General features: G+C 46.6%; 1 protein-coding gene across 4 annotated transcripts in view; it reads left to right on the top strand.

Annotated features, from left to right (window-relative positions):
- FAM216B (family with sequence similarity 216 member B) overlaps window positions 1-19,328 on the top strand; it is a 515,713-nt gene that overhangs the window by 185,295 nt on the left and 311,090 nt on the right. The window lies entirely within an intron of this gene.

Raw genomic sequence — 19,328 nt, 5'->3', positions numbered from 1 at the left:
GTTGGACGGGATGATGAGGGTGTAGCTGCATGTGTCTGCCTTCCCGCCATTCCTTGCTCTTCCCCCTCACTTCCCCCCAGTTCTTCCTTTCTCCTGCAGGCCCATGGTGATTCCCTGTTTGTCCGGGTGATGTACAATTTATCTAGGCTTTCCCTTCCCCTATTTCTTCCTTCCTTCTCCATTCCTTCTTCTTCTTCACTACAAAAGTCATCCAGGAGAGATAACCCCCAGTCTGTCTTTTTCCCCCTAATCGTTACTGTTTTTAAGTCTATTAGATCCGTTCCCCCCGTTTCTTCTTTACCAATTGCTCCCCTTTGTGCTGATGTTGTTGCTACTTCTGTGTCTCTGCGTACATATCTCCTTCCTTCACTCTCCCCTCTCCTATTTTCTCTTTCCCCTTCTCTTTTCTCTGCTATTTCTCTATCAATTTCCTCTCTTTTCTTTATTAATTCCTCCATTACTTCACTACTCATCTTTTCCAATATCCTTTCCTCTTCTCTCTTCCTTTCCCATATCTCTCTTTCCTGCTCTAATATACTCTCTATCATCCTCCCTTCTTCGTATTTCTTTGTCGTTTCTGATAGTATTCTCCTCTTCCATATTTCCATTTCTTTTTCTTTCTCTTCTTCCTCTCTTTTCTTGTCACGCAGTGCTGCTCTGGATACCCTTTCTGTTACTGCCTTTACCCTTTCGGCTTCTCTCTTTCGCTCCTCAGTTCGTTCCCTCATTTTTCCAACTCATTCTTACTTTCTTTCCTTTCCCGTGCTCTCTCTCTTTCCTCTCTCTCAAGCTGCTTTAACAGGGCATTTTGCTCATCCCTTAATTATGCTAATCGTTCCTCCAAAATCTCTTCCTTTTGTCGTAATAGCTCTTCCTCCTTTTTTTTTTCCCCTTCCCCTTTCATTTCGCTCTTTCTGTCATTATCCTCGTCCATTTTCCTTACTACCTCCTTCTCTTCTCCTGTTAATGAACCTCGTAATTTTAATAATACCTGCGCAGCTACCCACTCATCATGTCCTATTGCTGAAATTTGTTCTTCGCTAGTCCTCCCCTCCCCTGCGGGCATCTTCGTATAAGTTGATCCCGTTGTACTAGTCTGTTCCCCTCCCGTGTGGCCACCTGTAGCTGTATATGGTGGCGGGCTGTATGCCGGGTTCGAGTACCCCTCAGCCGCCCTTAATTGTTCTCTTACTATTTCTCGTAGTTCCGTTAAAGGATATAACCCCCCTTCCTCTTTTTTCACTACCTTCGCTAGGGGCATATCGTCGCTTTGTTCCTTTTTTATTTCCTTTTCATTTATGTTGTTACTCTTTTCTTCTCCCTCCTGTCCGTTCCCCGTGTTCTGTGTGCCTTCACTCTCTTTTTCCCCATTCTCTTCTTCCTCCTTAATCTTCTTCTCTTCCGTTGTTTCCCCCATAGTGAACATTCCGTTTAGTCCTGGTCGGGACCCTTGGAACATCTCCATAAGTTAAACACCTCCACGTGGTGTGTCAACTTCTTCCCCTTGTATGTGTTATGCAGATGTGTTAATAGTGAGTGTTGGGTATATGGATCGAAACTGCCATTAGGTGGCCATGGTGTCGTCATTTTGTTGTCCGTCCCCGTGTCCATTCTATGCTGTATTTGATCAGTTTCTCCCTATGGGGTGACAGTGTTTTACATATATGCTGTAGCGGGGTAGTGAGGGTGTTCCCCCACCCTCCCGATCCTGTCCCGTATGACATAGTAGCACTTCAATTGTTATCCTACCTCTATATGGTAGCGGTTACCTTGATAATAGTGTACGCTATACAATTTCAGATCTTTACCTGGCCCCGTAATTTTGGGGACTTGCGATTGTCCGCTAAAACAAAATAGTAAAATATAGCATTTGCATTTGTATATTCTTTTCTTTCTTTTCTTCCTTCACCGAACACCTTTACGGCCCCCTACGGCTGAGGCGCACGTAGCCCCCTGCAGCTGCGTGCCCTTTGTGAGGTTCTTATACAGCCGTCCCACTTTGTTTTACCCCTCCTCCTCTTTCTTCACTTGTCGTGGCCGGCGTTCTCCGTGCGCAGCCACGTCCCCCTTTTCACCTTGCCCCGATCTACTCGTTACCGTTTATCTCCGTCTCCACTCCCTTACCATTATTCTCTTCCCCACCACTCTTCAAAAAATGCCTTGTGTTCGAGATATCCTATGAAAACCCTACTGGTGACGTCACCGACCTCTTCCAAAACTACTGCTAAGTTCTTTACATGCTTTTAAAAGTTCAAAATACGTTTGCAATCTACCCCCGTTAACCCCACAGCTGTCCTCTTGTCACACCTGGAACAAGGTAATCAACAATATAATCAGACTGCGCACACTGCGTCGCCTCGCGTGTGATACGCCCCTCGACAGGAGGGCTTAACCAGCCAATTATCTTCCGTATTAGGCAACCAGCTAGCTACCGCCTACAGGGAAACGTCATCTATCTATCGAGTTTTCTGCTCGATCAATAGGGATCCTCATCTACTCATTGATCAATAATCACCAAATCGTAGGAAACCGCACACACACACGCCCCTACAGGTGGTCGCGACCTAGGCCAATCAGTGTCTACGAGCGGCCGCACGTGATGTTTTCGTGCTCCGCCCCCTCCTCTTCCGTAACGTAGCGGACCGCTCTCGCACTTGTCCAGCTACCATTCACTTCACCGTCAACACTAATTTATCAAACCTTCGCCGCGCACCTGTGTAACACCTCCCGCCTCCCGTATTCTATTCCTCCCCCCTCCCTCACAATTTCACATTGCTTGTTGGGCGTGGCATACTCACCAAGTTCTCTTGATGCGGGGCCACTCGACTGCATGCACCCCTCCAAGCGGCTCGCCACCTCCCCTCGTCTGGACCACGTCTGGACACTCGCCGACCGCGGGCGGGATACTTCTCAACCGGCTCCCGAAGGCCAATATCCGGATTGCGCTGTCCGGTCTTCTTGCAGTTCCGCGATGGTCCTGTAGTCCTCAAAAAGGGGGCAGCGGCAGAGGGGGCCGCGCCGCCGGGCCTCCTCGCAACGAGAGCACTCGGAAAAATAAAATAAAAGCAGATCTTAAACAGATCTCAGCAGTGCCTCCAACTTGTCAGGGGGAAATTCTCCTGGGGTCAGCTGGGCCATCCGCGGACCCCCGGGCAGGGAGGCCCCAACTCCTCCCGCGTATCCCAAAAATGAGTATGAGACACACACAAGAAGCAAGGTGGTTCTGCTGTTTATTAAACAACGGCAGGGATGGGTCTAGGATCGTACGCGTCCGTCCTGACTCTCGAAATTCGTGGGGCTCGCAGGCCCTTTTTGAGTCAGTATGACGCGCTACTTGCGTCACCTGGGAAAGTTAGTAAAAAACCTACCGCCACTCTGGATTGGTTCCTCGAGTGGTAGGGTTAGTATAGCACACGTATAGAGGAGATTGTTAGTGGTTAAGGGTCAGTCAGGTGGTATACTTGGGTTGTCCCTTCCATTAGATACATGAAAATTGTTACATGAAGACCCCTGATGATTGGCTAATGTTAATGGCGTCGGTGATGAGTGCCCCATGTTCTGATTGGTCCACTCGCGAGCCCCCCAGCCTGGGACCATCGTTGTTCCTAGCTCGCGGTGTACCTGTCATTTGCAACAATATGTAACTATGTGTTTGTGCAGACAATGCGTGAATTTGCTCATATGCTTGGGAGCAGACTATTCCCACCGCCGTAGGTGTCCATTGGGTCATTTCATTGTTGCAGCCTGTGTCTCGAAACGTGGGACCCAGGCGACTTCTCCTTCCTGGGTCTGGCACCCTGTCAGGTTCGGCTTGGTCACGTGAGGAGAGACCGTGGTTGAGGCAGAATTCTGCACATTTAAAATTGTATTTGCCTCTGCGTGTCTGGCTTAGTTTGCAGGTGTGACCTTGGCTTCGTCTTGTGGCATGCAAGTTGCAACATTGCCCCCTTGGCTGTCAGTTCTCGCTGGGCTCATTCTGCAGGGTCAGCAATTGTACTCTTGTTCGTTCAATGTTCGTGGAGGCTATTGTTTGCGGCCTACTTGGGCCTGGTGAATAGGTGGGGATGTTTGATGCACGGCACTTTAAGTTACGGTATCATATTGCTTCGTATCCAGTATCATGTCTTCGTTGCATTTTTCATCACAATGCATGGGTTAGGAGAAGCGTCAGCAAGCATTTTAGATGAGTGCTTTGTGCGTCTTGCGTTTCTGCATTTTGAAAACCCTATGTGAAAAATAATAAAGATGCGCGTCAGTGGGTGTGTCCGTCACCTACGTCATAGCACTGAATATGTTCTTCGTGTGGATTGGTGTGGGAGTGTCCAGTGTGCATGGTTACACGGGTGTTCTGACCGTTGGCTAAGTCGTCATGGCATCTCTAACGATGTGTTTGTTTACTGTTGAATGGTTCAGTCGAGTTCATCCATGCCGCAGGTGTCGGCTTGGGCAGGGCAGGCGGGTGGGCAGGCTGGTGGGCACATCCGTATGTTCCTGTACCAGGGTATTTGGTCGTCTGGTAGTTAGGCAAATTCTTCTTGTGGCGGGTGTCTGGGCCGCGATCCTCTAGGCCAGGGGCGTGAGGGGATTGGGGGGAGTCTTTTGTCCCATTCTCCCACTTCACCTCACAAAGGGATTCCTCAATTGTTATGGAAGCAACCCACCCATGAATACTCAAGACAGGGCAGCCAATGGTTAGCCGAATTATATGTTGCAAATCCTTAACCTGTCTACTGTCCAATCAAAACTGAGAAACTAGATGACCCCATCATTATCTCATCGACAAGAGGAAGTCATTAGCATGGACACGAGGGATAGGATAGGCCAATAGGGCTAGGTATTATATAGATTCACCGATAGCACAGCCAAGACTGTCCAATCAGCGAATGTGAATTTAAATGCATCTTGTAACATTCTGTGAAGATCAACTCCACTTCTCACTATATAAACTGCCATTTAATCCTGTAATGTTGAATGAGTGATGAATTGTTCCCGCCTGAGGTTGCATGTAATAAACATTTTGTTTTTCTTGCTTATCGTGCACTTTATTTGCTCATTGAATTATATTTTGGCCTATCTTACATTTGGTGACCCCAATAAGTGATTTCAGGCCATCCGGGGCCTAATAGTTCCTCTGCTGTATTCTCCTGGGTATGCAGCGCTTGCCTACAGGGAGCAGAAACAGCGCAAACCACAAGGAGGCAAGCAGCACCAGGATTGTCTAGAGGTTTGACTGATAGCTGAAGGCTGTGGCACCGCCTCCAGGTGTGCAGGCCTTCTTGGGGAGAAGAGAAGAGACAGCATTGGAGGTCCTCGGAAGAACATAGAAAACAAAGTGCACCTGACACGAGAACAACAAGTGGGAGAGTGAGTAGGGATGAGAGTGGAGTATGTGAAGGAGCGAACCACCTGGTGTATATTCTTTAACTTTTATTATTTAGTAGAAATTGAAGAGGAAAGTAGTTATGTGTGAGTGTAGAGAGTGAGGAAGAATTTGGGATGGAGAATGTAGTGTGGGAGCGAAACATTTTTGTTGGGCTGTTGTTGTCCCGAGACGCACAGTTATTTGTGTTCCCTTTGTGTTTCTGTGGTAACCCAGGGGTGCGCCATAGGGGGCAACCTCTAGAGGGTCTATTGAAATTGGTGTTTTGTCCTATTGTGATTATCAGTCATTAGCTATAACGTCACTGTGACATTGTTATTGTCTAAAAAGGTGCACACCAGTTGCACATATGTGCAAGCAGCTCCCGAAGTATAGGGAGCGGATTATTCAATATTATGACGAGTGGGTAGCAGGGACAGAGGAGAAAATGTTTACTGCATGGCCAGCAGAAGGAACACACAATAAGGTGATCATCAAACATATGTACACGCACCTGTTGTCAACATATAAAGGTAAAAAGCTAAGAAAAAGGCAAAACATATTACAACGATGGAAGTTGTATGATGAGGTAGAAGGAGAGTTAGAGGTGAAGAATGAACGAGGAGAAAAACCACCCAGAGACAGCGCAAGCGCAATGCAGGCTGCAACACTAGTGCAGTCACCGATCCCATCCCATCCAAAGAAGGGAACAATTTGGCACAGGCTCAAGCGCCTATGCAGCCGACAGACACGCTCACACCTGGAACGTATCCTGTAAAACCCACTGCAGGATAGACAAATCACTGGTACAAACCTTGAACAGACCCAGAGCCAACTGACTCCTGGGACGCTGCAGCGAGTAATAAAAGTAGAGACCCAATTATAAAGAAACTAGAAAAACAAGCGTGTAGTGATCTAGAAGCAGCCATCCAGAAGACAGTGGCGGAGCTTCAAAGGGTAACAAAGAGAAGAGAGAGAGGCCATGTCCAATGATAAATGTTGATATTTGGACAGTAGGAGAGATCTTGTTCCAAATGAATAGCCAGTGATTAAGGATGTGAAAAAAGAAATAGAAGAAGGGATGCACAGAGGGACGTCATTTGGGGATTGCCAGGGCTAGCAGCTGCTACTCGTGGCTCCCCCTCTGCTATCCCTAGACCTGTCTTTTTTGACCCCTGGGCCACTGGAAAATGATTCAGTGCCAAAAGCAGATATCTGTGTTGCAACTGAAAAAGGTTGTTGTAAATGCATCTAAATGTGCCACAGCTTTTTTCACCTGGAATCTCGATCTCATTAGCTGTAGAAATAACAGGGATGCAGGAACAACCATGAAGCCGCCATCACTAATAGGTTGGCAGTCTATTAGTGAAGAATGCATGAATGGTTGGTTGCAGAGGCGTGGCTGTCTGTGTAGCTCCTACCCAGTACTGTAGCAACATGCAGGGTGCTAGGTCTAGCTAGCTGGAAATGGATAAGAGCAGCATGCAGTAATCAGTGACAGCACAGCATGAACACAAACCTCATCAGTGTTTCTCGTTGTCTGCTTTGCACATCCAGAGAGCCACTGGGCCTGTGGTGAGAGGGGGTGTACCCCAGTGGCTACTGCCACCAATCCTGCCTGGGCAGCTTGTGACCTGGCCCAGATCTGCCAGACCTGCATTACAGGCACACTGTAGATAGACGCAAGGTGAGATAATTAATTTGCATGAAGTTGCCATCTACCTTTGAAGAAAACCATCTGTTTCTTCCTCAAGCAAGGCTGGCATTAAGCAAGATATAAAGGACCAAAGAAAATAATAAAATGGGCCTTTTCTAGGGGTGATGTCATGCAGCTGCTGTTTATATTTTAAAATGAAAAAACTTGCAATTACTGTGACCTGAAACACATCCTTCCCCTCTATCTCCCATCTAACAAAAAAACTGTGGGTTACTTACCAAATAAGCAAAACAGAAAGGTGATGGCTGGAAGGTTTTAAATCATTCATAACAACTGTCATGGCTATGGAAAACCCTCCAGAACATAGTTTTTCAGCCTATCAAGCTACTACACAAGGGGAAAGACCATATACAAATCAGGCTCGGTACCGCCCCAAAAGGGGAAGTCCAGCCCAAACCGTTAGGTCACATTCCACTTGCATGAGACCACAAGCATCCCCAGACATGTTTCAACCTCATTGGGCATCATCAATGAGGAGTAGCCTAGGCCCGTAGGTCCAGCAGGCTTTTCTAGGGGTGACGTTGTGGAGCTGCTGCTGATGTTTACATTTCAAGATAAAAAAAACTGCTACTACTGTGAGCTGCAACACATCCTTCCCCTCTATCTGCCATCTAACAAGAAAACTGTGGGTTACTTACCAAATAAGCAAAACAGAAAGGTGATGGCTGGAAGGTTTCAAATCATTCATACCACTGGCACAGCTGCGGGCAAACCCAGACCATTGTTTTTCGGGTTGGACTTGTGTTGGTCAGTTGATGTTTCCAGTCTTTGGCCAGGCACTTGGCAGGCACTGGATGTCTGCATTCTGGGGTTTAGGCCTCTTCGAGATGCTCTGTCTGTTTACAGTTTAGCCTGAGTGATGTACAATAGTCCACTTTGTTGCGTTGGACGTCTGCTTACATTCACAGTAATTTGGTAATATGGGCCTATACACACTGATATTAGAGCTACACCTGTAAAATGTGCACACAGCTACCTTTGGGTTAGGAGCGCTATATAAATAAATAAATAAATAAATGTGGTGATCCATTCTCTTATCAAATATATATAATATTACAGTGAAATCATAACCATATTTTTCTTACTGTACTGAGGAACAATGCTATGTGATGCCACTTCCTGTTTTGTCAAGAGTTGAAAGGTCATGTGCCATCACTTCCTGTGATGTCACTTGGGGCAGGGGCAGATGACATCACTTGCTGTTATGTCATCAAAGGTCAGGGGTCATGTGATGTCACACCTGCTACCCCAAGCATTTAGGTGAAATTACGTCCCTGGATGCACATGGGAGGAAGATATGAAGAGGGCATGCCGCACAGGGAACAAAATCAGCAGAGCTTTGACTACGAGTCAGAAGCAACAGAAAGTGACAGAGAACAGGAGGAAGGTGAGGAGAACTGGGAAACAGAGGACCAACAGAGAGAAATAACTCCATGGTAGGAGATGCTAAGGCCACACCCACAGTCAATAGAAGTAGTGAGAGGAAAGAAAAAGGCAAATATACTTAACAAGGAGAAGAGGAGGACACAATTTCCCTTAATACAGAAAGGAATAGGGAATTCACAGTATGTGCCTTTCCCACATATGGACAAGAACAACTTGGTAAAGGCACTGGCCACACTCACTTCAGGAGCAGGAAAATGGATCTATGCATTTGAGAAGCAGACAGCAGGAAACACCTTAGCAGTAGGGGATATGAAGAGCCTACTTGTCACTATATAAAGGGAACAGACTAACAGAATTGGGGAAAAGGCAGGCTACCCAGGAGTTTAATTAGAAAGTGACCCACAGAATGGGGTTTCATTTAATAATTGCAGAAACCATTTATGGGATGTTCTGAGAAGGGCATACTCAGACAAACTTGATACAGGATCTATCATGGCATGCACAATGCGATCTGATGAAGAACCAGCATTATACATCCATTTGATTCAGGAAATGTGGTGAGAAGAGACAGGGGAAGCATGGGATAAAAGCATACCAATATTTTACATGCTACGCAGAGGTCTCCCAACAGAGTACTGGTAGACCTAGACAAAATAGTGGGCATTGAAGATAAAGGATGGTGCGCGATACACGCACATATAGTGCATTACTGTAAGCAAAAGCACAAGAAAGAAAGGGAAAAGGAAGAGCAAGCGCAGTGAGCAGAAGCAAAGTTGGTACAGAAAAAGTTAGCAATGGTAAGCATTGAAGGTGCAGTGCTGACAAATGTTGCAGATCGGCGACAGGAACAGCAAACACCACATGGGTGGACAGGTAATGGGGGAAGTGACAGAAGGGACATGGGAGGGGTCCAAGGAGCAAGAGGTAATTCCCAGAGGGGATGAGGAGGGGGATTTGGAGGATTAAGACCAAGATTCAGAGGGTCATGTTGGTCATGTGGGAAAGTAGGACACATAGCACAAGACTGTCGAAGTAGGCCTCCAATGCAATACCATCTAGGTGTGCCCCCCAAAACAGTATCATACATATGGCTCATCATACACGGTGCCAGCATATGGGGCATAAGTTCCAGGCTCTGCAAAACCACAAAATCTAGGTCCAATGCAGGTAGCAGCTCCCAAGTAGGGACGGCCCATACAGTACCCATCCCCAAATGCCTTGCAGAATGGCACACAACAGGCACCTTCCCGAACTCCCACACCACCGTGGGAACAGAATGCATTGCCACGGGGGACAGTAACACACTACGCAGGAGCAAGTGCCCTAGGTACCTATCCGTGCTTGTTGGGTCCACAGTGAATGCTGGTAGGATCAGCAATGGATGCTGTGCACATTGGTGTTTGGGATAAGGCCTCTGCCATTGAGGTTATCTCCTATTCAACAATGTCTGCTGTCTAATATGCTTATTTCAAGCCAGGAAGTCTTGTATACTATTGTACTGAACAGGGGCATTGTGGCGTCAGAGAAGGTTCACCTAATACTATGTAGAAAATGTGATTGGGGTGTAGGATGGCTCATCAATCATGACTGGTTGCCTCAGCAAAGCATCCCTAGTCATATTCTCCATCTATTGCAGATCATTGCTTTACCTATCCACTATCGATATAATTATAGAGTCTTAAGGCGAAAACTGCCATTCAATAGGCTGCCAATATCTCAAGTGTGGGACTTTGTAATGATGGTTTTTGGTTGCCTTTTTTGGGGGTTAGTTGTCGTTGTCACACTGCAGTTCCTTTGGAATTGAATGGGCCTTGTCCTTATGTTACCACCCAAAGACCAATGGTCAGATGGAAGATAGTTATTTACTTCCCTGAGCAATATCTGCAGATTTTTGAATGCCACAAAAATTGAGGAAGTTGTTTGCTTTTTTGGCCCCACCCAAACTGAAATTGACCAATCTGCTCCCCTTGTTTCCTCCCCTGGTTGCTTGTAGCTCCCTTGCTGTGAAATAGCTCGCCCTTCCCCACCCCTTTTTATCTCTGCTTCATTCACTGTATACTTCCTCTATGACTTGTAAAGCGCTTTGTTGCTTCCCGAAGCTAGGACAGCGTTTAATAAATACCCTAATAATAATAATAATTTTAATAACACCCACAGGTTCCGTCTAAGGTGACTTCCCTACAGCGATAGGTTAATGCTTCCAAGATGTTTTATAAATTGCATGGGATCCTTGAAACAATGGGCCTAAAATTTGAGGAAACAAACACCTCTGTGAAGGCATTTGCTGATGGTTCTCTGAGACTTTTCCTATATTCTTTCAGTGCTAGGGTCCAGTTGACAGCCAGGTTTTTTTCCCTCGAATTTGTGCAAGATATTCCGTGGACTGGATCATAAATCTTGGTTAATTTGTGTTTGCCTAGACCTTCTTGGAATACACATCTTGTTTCTCTTATATTTGAAGACTGTTGGAGAATGTGTTCAGCATTTGTTGTGGGACCATCGTCAGTTGCAATGTATAGCAATGAGGAATTTCATATTTCAGAGATCTGTGATTTCTATATCTGCTGGGGGACAAGCAGATCTGTCATATCTGCTTGGTAGGGTGATCAGGTTGCCCTGCTAGTTACAGGTCTGGAGAAGCTAATGCGTTTGTTCATTCTTCTTTGTTTGTTCGTAACGTAGTGTCATCAACATTTTCCTGGGATATCCGTGGCTCGGGCTCGAGAGGTGAGTTTGCTGTCGTGAGTTGATCATGATGGCCTGCAGCACTGGAAACAGCCTGGTGAGCAGATATGACAGGTGTGGTACTTACATAAAAATGTCTCCTATCTTATATGGTCTCTTTGTGGAGACAGGCCATTCACCCATTTCCTGTCAGGTGCTTACCGGCCTGTATTCAAGGAAGTCAACAATGAAAGAAGTTGAGTCGTAAGCCTTCCCGTTACCTCACATTTAGGGTTCTTGTTATGGCCATTGTGCCTTACCTGAACTCTGATAGGTGGTAAGGAAACATCAAACTGCATCAATTATCTAAATGTAGCAAGAATTAGCTACAGGGAGAAAAATAGTTGTTCATGGTTTTAGCATGCCCTCATCTATGCCAAAAACCACTCAGCAAGTAGGGTATTGTTCATTAGCACCTGGCATGGGGGAACCATCCAATCGGGTGACTAGAAACGGGGGCTGAAACCTACAATCTCAGCCAGCATTTCAAGCTGGTTTCTCCGGCAGCCATCTCCCCCCCCCCCCACCCTCCGTCCCCTTATTTTTTATTTTTACCATTTCCAATCCCACTTACATGTTTTTTGCGATTGTGCAGGCCGACACCGCAGCTTCCCAACTTCTCTGGTCACTATGGAAAGGGAAGAGGGGCTCCATTTGGAGCCCCCCTTCCCTTTCCATGGCAGCCATTTTACCACAATATTTCCAGTAATTGAACGGGATGCGCGAGGCGTCCCGTTCAATTACTGAAAATTCTTGTTTTTTTAGCACCCCAGGTTACTGGTTTGGTTACCGGTGTGCTAGTGGCGAGGTTGGGCTGTTAAATTGGGCTGCCGGACCGTTACCCCCCATTCCAGCACTTGGAATGGGGGCGTAATGCCACATTAACGATGACAAACCAGCAGATACCTGTAAACTGCTCGGAGTTACTTCACTGGGCACTCCTCACATAATAGTCAAGAAAATCACATGTGGTAGATGTGATGAAATAAATGGTATCAAAATAATACAATGTATTATTTATGTCATAAAAAGTAGGCATTCCAAAAGAGGCAAGTATCAGAACAGGTTTGGAACATCATTTGTTCATACAACTGAGGCCCATTTTCAGGTTGAATGAGCAAAGTCCATCCCCGTTTAGGGTACAGAATGAAGGTAGTGAGCACTGCTATCTGGTTCATTGAAGATCAGGGTTTTGCTGTAACATGTGATTTCAGATCTACATTGATGGAGAACGCCTACATGGATGCTTTGGCATCTCGGACTGAGACATGCATCAAGAAAACATTTTCTGCAAGCAGCTGCACCTTTAGTAATGTCTTGGGAGATGGATATTCTGTAGGCAACCATAAGTATTTTTTCTTATTTTTTGCATTTTCTATAATTAATGTGGTTTATGCATACCACAAGGTTTATCTTTGCGATTGAAAGAAATGTAGGACCTTATATATGGTCTGTTTGTATGTAGTAGATGATTCCAGGTTAAAGAGCAATTCATTTTAACTTTAAGGGTTGTTAATATTAGAAAGTGCCATCCTCCATTACAACCTTTTGTAGATCATATGCCCTGCACCTATTCCTTCTGCTTATGTGTTCACTGCCTTCACTGAGCCTCTTATGATTGAAAACTTTGGTTGTGAGTACTTTATCTCTCAACGTAGGATGTCCGGTATGTTTAATTAATGCTACTTGTTAAGAGCCTTTTCACCAGTACATTGTTTTTTCTTCAATGAGCCCAGTTTTCAAGTTGTTGATGTCAACAAAGGTTTAAGGACTCTCACTTTATCCAGAATCCTTCCCAGCATTTGGTCTCCTGCTTGTATAAGAGGCGATAAAATGTCACTCTTAGCGTCTTTTAAGATTGTGGGGATCTGCTCCTTAGTCACATTCAACCTGTTATGTAAAGGCACTTTCAACATGCCACCACACTTCTATTATGTGGACCTTCTAAAGAACCTCTCTGCACCAACACTGTCGACGTTGAATTAGAGTAGATGCATATTAACCCATTGAGATCATTCTTAATTATTCAGCTCAAAATCAGGATTTGGATTAACTTTTGAGCGCTCTTATTCTCCCTTCCCTCCAGTAGTGTTGGAGTGAAGTGTGGTCAAATTAATCGTTAGTTTCAGGTCTAGCGCTGCTTACAGTACGATTTATATCTGCACACATGATTACGTTATTATCATTGTCTCGGAGGGGCGTGGCTAGCTAGCCATGGAGTAGGACGTGTCCTGGTGAAGCTGCTCCTGTCGATCCGATGATGATCCGAAGATCCATGCAAAAAATGACCTAAATACTCTACAAATGACCGTAAATGCGTCAGAAGATGAGCCCCACAACAACTGAAGAAGACACGTTTATTGGGTGAAGCATTCCAGAGATATAGAACCTTGAGTCCGTGGCTCCGTGGGGATGAACGCACACAAAATGGCGGACAACAAAGGGGTCATAGCCCCGACCGCCGAAACAACTGAACCGGGCTGCGGAGATTGAACGGAGGACTGGCTTGTGGCAAGGTGCCCGAAGGATCATATGTCCGGAACAGCATTTGTCCTCCAAACACACTACCGAGTGACATTTCAAGTAACTGCGAGACCGAGAGCAGAGGAGCGAGCTGCAAGGTGGATACAGTAGCCGGGTGCGAAGGCTTTCCAAACGTTCCAGCAGAAAGGACCGATTGCACAACATTGATGAAGCCGGGAGCCGCAAGGCAGGTGATTACACAGCGCGGCTAACTGGACACATCCCCGCTTGAAATACACAAGCTGAGGCGAGGGCATGATATGGGACGCCACGACGTCTGGTTAATACAAATGTAACCACTGAACAAAACAGTGTAGCGGAGGCAGTGGCCGCGCCGCAAGAACTTGTTGCTACAATAAGTAGCAGATTCTCATATTTGAACGGTGTGTTCAGGACGGCCTCAGGGCGGACGGAAGCATACGGCAGTATAGGAGTCGCGCTGGGAGTGAGGACTAATTGGATGCATGCACGAACGAAAGCTGGGGCTGGATTCTGACGGCTGTTAGCCATTGAGGCTGGAAATAAGCAACTGCAAGATCGGAAACCTTGTAACAATGCCCACAGGAAGATACATGCCTAAGTCACTAGGCTGGTACCGATGCCTCATTAAGTGAAGGGGCACACGAAGATAGGTACCACATGAACTCTGAGGCGCTGGGAATAAGCTAATGGCCCTGAAGATTGAATGAGCTGGCCATTGAGTGTTACTACTGGAGAGCACGGTATACAGGGTTGAGCCAAGTTACTGATGATACTGGTGAGACCTCAGCGAATGCAGACATAAGCGCGCAGAGCATAATGAGCCCAGGAGACAGATGGTCCTGCTGGAAGTCAGAAGCAGTCTATAGGAAGCAGTAAGGACAATTGGAAACATGGGAGGGTATAACCCACCCGAAGACATAGCTTAACGCATACGAACATATACAGGGGCTCTTCGAGGACAACGGCCCCAGGCCTGGAGTGGCTCACTGGTGTCACGGCAATACAGAGAAGCAGAATTGCCACACTACGAACAAAATATCATCAGACATATAACCAAGATCTCAAGATGGCGGGGAGAGGAGCCAAGGCCAAGAGCAAGCAACCCACGATGGAAGCCTTTGCCAGGACACAGCAGTCTCCTGCGGCGCCGACGCACATTGGCGCAACTGCACCCCCGAAGAGTACCCTGGCGAATGAAAACCACATGATACTAACGGCCATAACGGAGCTGAGAGACTCATGGGGGATAGCAATGGCGGACCTGCGAACTTCCTTGGAGGCTAAAATAGACGCAGTGGGAATAGAGGTCACTCTGCTGCGACAAGATGTCAGGGCGCTGGCAGACAGAACGAGCATTCTGGAGAGTGCAGTGAAAACCAACACAGACACCAGCACCAATAACGCAAAGGAGGTTCACATACTAAAGCAGCGGTGGCTAACCTGGAGAACCGTGCGAAGGAAGCTGAAGGAAGGGCAAGACGGAATAACATCCACGTGGTCGGCCTGCCAGAGGGGGAAGAGGGCCAGGACCCTACGGATTATGTGGAGAACATGATCCTGCAAGAAATTTGGGCTGACAAACTTTTGTAAGGATTTACAGTGGAGCGAGCGCATAGAGCCCTCATGAGGAAACCGAAGCCTGCCCCCCCGCGCAATAATTGCGAAGATACTGAACTATAAAGATCGTGAGAAGATCTTGGAGTACTTTCGTAAAGGTGGAACGATAAAAAGAGCTTCAACCACCGTCACGGCGTATCCTGACTACACAATGTTAGTCGAGAAGCAGCGGTACAGCTATGTGGCAGTCAAGAGAGACTACGCATGGCCAGAATCAAATATATGCTTTTGTATCCCGCGAAGTTGAAAGTATTGCATAAAAGCAGAATGTTCTTTTTTGACACCCCAGAGGAAGCAGCCACATGGCTGGACCTACAGGGCTGCCCGGAACAAGATGCGGAGCAGGCCCATGAGAAGCACGATAAGTGATTGGGATATTATATGCATACTGCAATGACACATAACGGGGTATCCCAGCAGAGATAATGATAGAGATAATGATAGAGGGGTACAGACGGATAATGCTGAAACCAGGCTCTGATATCTTTGAATTTGCCGAACTTGTTGGACTGGAATATAGAGTATTAAGTACATAAGTAAATTGAGTAGCAATGCATGGTTGAGTTGAAGCGGATAGGAGCGGCAGGACGTAGGCACCCTGCCCCCCGAGTAGTAGTAGTAGTAGCAGGATAGCCATTAGGACGACCTCACCCTGCTGAGCTGCAAGTACAGGCTGTTGCCAGAAAGAGCTAGATGCGGGGGTGCCTGAGATCCAGGGATGGAGCTGGGCAACAGTTCGGGAGGGTATTGTTGGGGATGGGAAGGGAGGTGGGAGGGAGGGGGCCTGGGGTGTTTGGTGTGTTTTCAGTTAAGGGGAGTTCAAGTTGGGAAACAAGCCTATGCAGAATGAGATGGAACTTAGATATGGACGGCACCGGTGGAGGGAGGGATGGGACTCTAATTGGCCATGGGGGACCTTAAAATAATTACTTGGAATGTTAGGGGGCTTAATAGCTATTTAAAAAGGAACAAGGTCATGTTGTACCTGCGTAGGCAAAAGATAGACATAGCACTGCTGCAGGAGACTCACCAGATGCGGGATAAGATGGAGATGATTGGGAAGAAATGGAATGGAGTTGTGGCGGGTTCATCATATTCTGCCTATGCTAGGGGAGTACTTATCTGGGTGGCGCCGCATGTCCCGTTCCAGCTGTTACAGGAGATAGCTGAGATGGACGGGAGGATGGTTATAATGAGGGGATTGGTGGAAAATAGGGAGATAAGCATTGTAAATATGTACGCCCCGAATCAAAATACAGCAGCATACTTCAGAACACTGCGTACCAACCTTAGCATGTGTATGGGGAGCACGGTGATCTGGAGAGGGGACTTTAACTGTGTACTAAACTCTAGGGTGGATAGATCAGATGGTAAGATGGATAGACCAACCCCAGCTGCTAAAGCGTTGCAGACATTGCTGGATGACTTTGGTTTGGGAGATGTGTGGAGGACAAGACACCCCCAAGAAAGGCAATACTCGCATTATTCCGCCCCGCAGAGGTTACATACGAGGTTGGACTATGTCTTTGCTACACCAGAGGTAATAAAAGAGATTACACAGGCAGAATATAAAGCAAGGGTCCTTTCGGACCACTCGCCCTTGATCCTCGGATGGCAATACTGCCCCCCGAGAGCAAGGATTCCCACATGGCGCCTCAGAGTGGAGGCACTGAGAGACCCCTTTTTTAGGGAGGATATGAGGGAGGAGATTATAAACTATTTTGAGACGAATACTGGCAGTGTTGACTCGGCAGGCATGTTGTGGGAAGCCTTTAAGGTTGTGATGAGAGGGGTAGCCATAGCAAAATCTAAAGGTCTGCACGGAGGGATCCTGGCTGACCTACGGGAAACAGAAGGAAAACTGGAAAAGGCATTAAGGGGAGAAAGTAATACTAAGGAAGACATGGAACTGATACTTAGGCTGCAGCAGAAATGCGCTGGGCACTGGGAAAGACTGTGTAACCTCAACTATAAAAAATATATAGAGAGACAGCATGCGGCAGGGGATAAACTAGGAAGGCTCTTGGCATGGTTATATAAGAGTGAAACCCCCAGACCCATGATTAGAACAATAACAAGGGAAGACGGTAGTGTAGCTGACACCCAAGAGGGAGTTAATCAGGAGTTTGTAGACTATTGTAGGCTACTATATGGAGATGACGGGGAGAGTAGTCGCACAACGATAACAGAAACACTGGAGGATATAGGATTGCCCAAGATAAGTGCTGAGGAAAGAGAGGAGTTGGATGCACCAATTACTAGAAGAGGTGGTGAGACAGTTGCCCACTAGTAAAACTCCAGGGGCTGATGGACTCCCAAGCGAATTTTATAAAGTATTTAAAGAAGAGGTGCTCCCCCCACTGTTAGAAATGTTGAATGAAGCGTTTGAGTTGGGAAGATTGCCAGAGTCACTTAGAGAAACGATTATAATACCGCTTCCCAAACCAAACAAGCCTGGGCATAGCTGCGGTTCAAATAGACCCTTGCCAATGTTGAATCAAGACAGCAAGATACTGACGGCTGTTTTGGCAAACAGATTGAGGAGGGTTATTGGTAAACTAATACACCCCGATGAGATGGGATATGTCCCAAATAGGAATATATCCAATAATCATAGACGACTCCAACGAGTTATTGAGTATGGGAGCCAGAACGGGGGTGAAATGGCAATTGTGTCTTTGGACGCAATAAAAGCCTTTGACTCTGTCAAATGGCCATGTCTGCTGGCGGCCCTGGCTGGCTATGGGATGGGGCCTGGATATCTACAGTGGGCGAAAATGCTGTATAGTGAACCGCTGGCCAGAGTTAAAACGGGAGCAGTGATATCGGAAAGATGGCAGCTCCGCAGAGGTACCAGACAAGGATGCCCGTGGTCTCCAATGCTCTATATATTGGCCCTGGAACCCCTAGCAATATACTTGAGACAACAATATGACACTATAGGCATTGCCGTGGGAGGGGAACGACATCTGATCTCCCTATATGCAGATGAGATGCTGCTGTATTTGCGACACCCGGAAGAAAACCTCCAATACATTTTAGAAGTGATGGAGAGATATGCGGGGCTGTCTGATATAGCGATGAACCCTCAGAAGTCTAGTATGCTCCCATTGGGTGGATATAAAGGGATTCCAGTGAAACAGTTACCAGTGTTACAGATACCATGGGCGGTTAGCAAATTTTGTTAATTTGGGGATAGATGTATACCACACAGTGGAAGAGGAGCATAGGCGCAACACGGAGGTAGCCATTAAGAAAATTGAAAATTGCATGAGGTTCTGGGTGAAGCTGCCTTCAGCAATGATGGGACGTGGGGCAATGCTAAAGATTGTGGTCCTACCTAGGCTCCTGCACTATTTTGGGAATATACCACACCTGATACCCAAGAGGTTCTTCACTAAACTGAACATTATGGGTAGGTATTTCCTGTGGCATGGCACGCGGAACAGAGTGGCATTATGGAAGCTACAGAACTTGTATGAGAAAGGGGGGATAAAACTCCCTAATTATGAAGTCTATTTTGTAGCAAGCCAACTTCAATATGTTGCTAAATGGCTCTCAGATGAGGTGACCTCCGAATCCAGGGTGTTTGGACAAGATTGTGCCCCATTTTACTTGAAAGACATGATGTGGTTGCCCAAGACAGAAATGGAAGGGCGTCCCAAGATGATGATACTTGGGTGGAAGATGTGGCGTAGGGCATGCCAGATGATGGAGAACCCATCCCCATGTTCCCCGCAAGTACCACTAGTTGCACTGGCGGAGGGAGAAAAGCAACTAAGGTTGTTAATCAGGAATCACTGGGAACCAGTTGGGTTAGCAACAATGGGTGATATTTGGCAAGAGGGGACTATCATAGACTTCGAGGTGCTGGGTGAGGAAACTGGGTTACACGCAGGCCAGTACATCACGTATCACAGATTGGTGCAGAGAATTTAAAGAACATGGCCCGAAGTGGTACTGGAGGAAGATCCGGATGCTACCATAGATATAATATATGATATAGCGGAGGGGGGACAT

Source organism: Ambystoma mexicanum, chromosome 12 (genome assembly GCF_040938575.1).
Source record: "Ambystoma mexicanum isolate Mex_15411 chromosome 12, UKY_AmexF1_1, whole genome shotgun sequence".
Classification (NCBI taxonomy): Eukaryota; Metazoa; Chordata; class Amphibia; order Caudata; family Ambystomatidae; genus Ambystoma; species Ambystoma mexicanum.
The sequence above is the reverse complement of the archived record's forward strand: the minus strand, read 5'-3'. Positions and strand labels throughout refer to the sequence as shown.